The sequence below is a fragment of the Crinia signifera genome, chromosome 2 (genome assembly GCF_055691185.1).
Source record: "Crinia signifera chromosome 2, ASM5569118v1, whole genome shotgun sequence".
In the NCBI taxonomy this organism is placed as follows: domain Eukaryota; kingdom Metazoa; phylum Chordata; class Amphibia; order Anura; family Myobatrachidae; genus Crinia; species Crinia signifera.
In genome coordinates this window covers 400,336,877-400,343,305 of record NC_139218.1, presented here as the reverse complement: position 1 = coordinate 400,343,305, position 6,429 = coordinate 400,336,877, and positions in this window count along the sequence as shown.

Below are 6,429 nucleotides of genomic sequence, written 5' to 3'. Positions count from 1 at the left end.
TCTGTTATTTGGTTTCCTGTCGGTCACTTCCCCACATTTATCCTATAATATAATCATTACTCTCAGTTATGTAACATCTGTCCCTGTCAGTCTGTTACTTGGTTTCCTGTCAGTCACATCCCCACATTTATCCTATGATATAACCATTATCCTCAGTTACATAACATCTGTCCCTGTCAGTCTGTTATTTGGTTTCCTGTCAGTCACTTTCCCACATTTATCCCTATAATTTAACCATTACTCTCAATTATGTAACATCTGTCCCTGTCAGTCTGTTACTTGGTTTCCTGTCAGTCGCTGCCCCACATTTATCCTATAATATAATCATTACTCTCAGTTATGTAACATCTATCCCTGTCAGTCTGTTACTTGGTTTCCTGTCAGTCACTGCCCCACATTTATCCTATAATATAACCATTATCCTCAGTTATGTAACATATGTCCCTGTCAGTCTGCTACTTAGTTTCCTGTCAGTCGCTTCCCCACATTTATCCTATGATATAACCATTATCCTCAGTTACATAACATCTGTCCCTGTCAGTCTGTTATTTGGTTTCCTGTCAGTCACTTCCCCACATTTATCCTATAATATAATCATTACTCTCAGTTATGTAACATCTGTCCCTGTCAGTCTGTTACTTGGTTTCCTGTCAGTCACTTCCCCACATTTATCCTATGATATAACCATTATCCTCAGTTACATAACATCTGTCCCTGTCAGTCTGTTACTTGGTTTCCTGTCAGTCACTTCCCCACATCTATCTTATAATATATAATATCGCGGGAGAGGGCGGGGGTCCGCAAAGCGTGGGAGGGGGCGTGAATTGCGCAAGGGGGGTTGTGAATCGCGGGAGGGGGGTGCGCGGGGGGGTCCGTGAATTGCGGGAGGGGGGGGCACGGGGCGCGATGAATCACCTAGTTGGTTATATATTTTTGTAGAAGGATGGTAGGATGTTGCTGTCATTCAGAATGCATTTACATAAACAGTAATAGTAGCAGTAAAAGGTCTGACTTAAAACACCTACAGTAAAACAGAACAGGTATTATATATTATACAAAGAATTGGTTGATGGTGTGGAGGTTGACGTGCACATAGTTCATAGTTGTCACTGGAAAAAATTGCTCCAAGAAAAAATCAACACAGAAAGTTCAACACATGTAAATGTTGACATAAGTGTGGCATTTCATCGGTGTCCATGTCGACACATGAGAATGAATATGAAAACATTCAAAAAGAGAAAAATAAATCTTCAAAAACTCATGTCAACCTTTTTCATTGTCGACCATAGCCGTGCCAGTGTTTTGCATGTGCCATTTAATCCTGGGGTTGCCGTGAATCGCGCGCGGGGGTGGGGGGGGGGAGGGAGGAGGTGAGGGGTGTCGATGCCGTGAATTGCGGAAGGGGGGGTCGCGGGGGGGTGTGGGTGCCGCGAATTGTGGGAGGGGGGGGGGGCGCGGGGGGTTGCAGTGAATCGCGGGAGGGTAGGTGGCGGGGGCGTGGGGTTGCCGCAATGACAGGAGGGGGGGTCAGGGGTGGGGAATCGCGGTAGGGGGGGTCGTGGAGGGCACCGTGAACCGCAGGAGGGGGGGCCCGGGGGGTTGGCGCGAATCGTGGGAGGGGGGGTCGCGGGGTGCCGCGAATCGCAGGAGGGGGGGTGTGTCACGGGGTGGGGCTGCGAATCGCGGTAGTCACCGGGGGTGCCGCGAATTGCGGGGGGTGTGCTGCAAATCGCGGGAGGGGGGTCCCGGGGGGTGCCGCGAACCGCCACAAGAAAAAATCAACACAGAAAGGTCAACACATGTAAATGTTGACATAAGTGTGGCACTTCATCGGTGTCCATGTCGACACATGAGAATGAATATGAAAACATTGAAAAAGTGAAAAATAAATCTTGTCAACCTTTTTCATTGTCGACCATAGCCATGTCAGTGTTTTGCATGTGCCATTTAATCGTGGGGATGCCGTGAATGTGGGGGGGGGGAGGTGCATACCTCCCAACATGACCCTCTCCAGGAGGGACACATTGCTCTGTTTCTGGACTTTCTTCTTAATTTATGGATTACCATCACCTGTGCTTAAACACCTTTCTTATCAATTACCCTGTTTAAAACAGGTGATGACAATCATAAATTAAGATGGAAGTCCACAACCCAGCGTTACAGCTCCAGACACACTTTGAGTGACAGATGTAGCCAAATATATAAGAGATAGGGAGAGAGAGTGGGGATCCTAAAATATTTAAGGCTTTGGGGATTATGTATGAGGTGGGGTTAGGGGTAAAAAAAAAAGGTTTAGTGTGTATGCTTAATATTGATAACAATGCTCCTGTACATCATTAATGACCCTCTAGTCGTCTAGTGTGTATGGGGCTTATGTCCAAGTTGACCACTGCAAACTCTGGCTCTGATACTAGCCAGTGCCTCACCAGCCACTGGCCTCACCGCACGTCACTGAGCAGCAGCATTTATACCCCAATAATGACATCATCATTTGTTATTGAAAAATATAATTCTGTCCCTGTCAGTCTGTTACTTGGTTTCCTGTCAGTCACTTCCACATATTTATCCTATGATATAACCATTACTCTCAGTTATGTAACATCTGTCCCTGTCAGTCTGTTACTTGGTTTCCTGTCAGTCACTGCCCCACATTTATCCTATGATATAACCATTATCCTCAGTTATGTAACATATGTCCCTGTCAGTCTTTTACTTAGTTTCCTGTCAGTCGCTTCCCCACATTTATCCTATAATATAACCATTACTCTCAGTTACATAACATCTGTCCATGTCAGTCTGTTACTTGGTTTCCTGTCAGTCACTGCCCCACATTTATCCTATAATATAACCATTACACTCAGTTACATAACATATGTCCCTGTCAGTCTGTTACTTGGTTTCCTGTCAGTCACTTCCCCACATTTATCCTATGATATAACCATTATCCTCAGTTATGTAACATATGTCCCTGTCAGTCTGTTACTTGGTTTCCTGTCAGTCACTTCCCCACATTTATCCTATAATATAACCATTACTCTCAATTATGTAACATCTGTCCCTGTCAGTCTGTTACTTAGTTTCCTGTCAGTCGCTTCCCCACATTTATCCTATGATATAACCATTACACTCAGTTACATAACATATGTCCCTGTCAGTCTGTTACTTGGTTTCCTGTCAGTCACTTCCCCACATTTATCCTATAATATAACCATTACACTCAGTTACATAACATATGTCCCTGTCAGTCTGTTACTTGGTTTCCTGTCAGTCACTTCCCCACATTTATCCTATGATATAACCATTACTCTCAGTTACGTAACATCTGTCCCTGTCAGTCTGTTACTTGGTTTCCTGTCAGTCACTGCCCCACATTTATCCTATGATATAACCATTACTCTCAGTTACGTAACATCTGTCCCTGTCAGTCTGTTACTTGGTTTCCTGTCAGTCACTGCCCCACATTTATCCTATAATATAACCATTATCCTCAGTTATGTAACATATGTCCCTGTCGGTCTGTTACTTGGTTTCCTGTCAGTCACTGCCCCACATTTATCCTATGATATAACCATTATCCTCAGTTACATAACATCTGTCCCTGTCAGTCTGTTATTTGGTTTCCTGTCAGTCACTTCCCCACATTTATCCTATAATATAATCATTACTCTCAGTTATGTAACATCTGTCCCTGTCAGTCTGTTACTTGGTTTCCTGTCAGTCACTTCCCCACATTTATCCTATGATATAACCATTATCCTCAGTTACATAACATCTGTCCCTGTCAGTCTGTTATTTGGTTTCCTGTCAGTCACTTCCCCACATTTATCCTATAATATAATCATTACTCTCAGTTATGTAACATCTGTCCCTGTCAGTCTGTTACTTGGTTTCCTGTCAGTCACTTCCCCACATTTATCCTATGATATAACCATTATCCTCAGTTATGTAACATCTGTCCCTGTCAGTCTGTTACTTGGTTTCCTGTCAGTCACTTCCACATATTTATCCTATGATATAACCATTACTCTCAGTTATGTAACATCTGTCCCTGTCAGTCTGTTACTTGGTTTCCTGTCAGTCACTGCCCCACATTTATCCTATGATATAACCATTATCCTCAGTTATGTAACATATGTCCCTGTCAGTCTTTTACTTAGTTTCCTGTCAGTCGCTTCCCCACATTTATCCTATAATATAACCATTACTCTCAGTTACATAACATCTGTCCATGTCAGTCTGTTACTTGGTTTCCTGTCAGTCACTGCCCCACATTTATCCTATAATATAACCATTACACTCAGTTACATAACATATGTCCCTGTCAGTCTGTTACTTGGTTTCCTGTCAGTCACTTCCCCACATTTATCCTATGATATAACCATTATCCTCAGTTATGTAACATATGTCCCTGTCAGTCTGTTACTTGGTTTCCTGTCAGTCACTTCCCCACATTTATCCTATAATATAACCATTACTCTCAATTATGTAACATCTGTCCCTGTCAGTCTGTTACTTAGTTTCCTGTCAGTCGCTTCCCCACATTTATCCTATGATATAACCATTACACTCAGTTACATAACATATGTCCCTGTCAGTCTGTTACTTGGTTTCCTGTCAGTCACTTCCCCACATTTATCCTATAATATAACCATTACACTCAGTTACATAACATATGTCCCTGTCAGTCTGTTACTTGGTTTCCTGTCAGTCACTTCCCCACATTTATCCTATGATATAACCATTACTCTCAGTTACGTAACATCTGTCCCTGTCAGTCTGTTACTTGGTTTCCTGTCAGTCACTGCCCCACATTTATCCTATGATATAACCATTACTCTCAGTTACGTAACATCTGTCCCTGTCAGTCTGTTACTTGGTTTCCTGTCAGTCACTGCCCCACATTTATCCTATAATATAACCATTATCCTCAGTTATGTAACATATGTCCCTGTCGGTCTGTTACTTGGTTTCCTGTCAGTCACTGCCCCACATTTATCCTATGATATAACCATTATCCTCAGTTACATAACATCTGTCCCTGTCAGTCTGTTATTTGGTTTCCTGTCAGTCACTTCCCCACATTTATCCTATAATATAATCATTACTCTCAGTTATGTAACATCTGTCCCTGTCAGTCTGTTACTTGGTTTCCTGTCAGTCACTTCCCCACATTTATCCTATGATATAACCATTATCCTCAGTTACATAACATCTGTCCCTGTCAGTCTGTTATTTGGTTTCCTGTCAGTCACTTCCCCACATTTATCCTATAATATAATCATTACTCTCAGTTATGTAACATCTGTCCCTGTCAGTCTGTTACTTGGTTTCCTGTCAGTCACTTCCCCACATTTATCCTATGATATAACCATTATCCTCAGTTACATAACATCTGTCCCTGTCAGTCTGTTATTTGGTTTCCTGTCAGTCACTTCCCCACATTTATCCTATAATGTAACCATTACTCTCAATTATGTAACATCTGTCCCTGTCAGTCTGTTACTTGGTTTCCTGTCAGTCGCTGCCCCACATTTATCCTATAATATAATCATTACTCTCAGTTATGTAACATCTATCCCTGTCAGTCTGTTACTTGGTTTCCTGTCAGTCACTGCCCCACATTTATCCTATAATATAACCATTATCCTCAGTTATGTAACATATGTCCCTGTCAGTCTGCTACTTAGTTTCCTGTCAGTCGCTTCCCCACATTTATCCTATGATATAACCATTATCCTCAGTTACATAACATCTGTCCCTGTCAGTCTGTTATTTGGTTTTCTGTCAGTCACTTCCCCACATTTATCCTATAATATAATCATTACTCTCAGTTATGTAACATCTGTCCCTGTCAGTCTGTTACTTGGTTTCCTGTCAGTCACTTCCCCACATTTATCCTATGATATAACCATTATCCTCAGTTACATAACATCTGTCCCTGTCAGTCTGCTACTTAGTTTCCTGTCAGTCTCTTCCCCACATTTATCCTATGATATAACCATTATCCTCAGTTATGTAACATCTGTCCCTGTCAGTCTGTTACTTGGTTTCCTGTCAGTCACTTCCCCACATCTATCTTATAATATAACCATTACTCTCAGTTATGTAACATCTGTCCCTGTCAGTCTGTTACTTGGTTTCCTGTCAGTCACTTCCCCACATTTATCCTATGATATAACCATTATCCTCAGTTACATAACATCTGTCCCTGTCAGTTTGCTACTTAGTTTCCTGTCAGTCTCTTCCCCACATTTATCCTATGATATAACCATTATCCTCAGTTATGTAACATCTGTCCCTGTCAGTCTGTTACTTGGTTTCCTGTCAGTCACTTCCCCACATCTATCTTATAATATAACCATTACTCTCAGTTATGTAACATCTTTTCCTGTCAGTCTGTTACTTGGTTTCCTGTCAGTCACTTCCCCA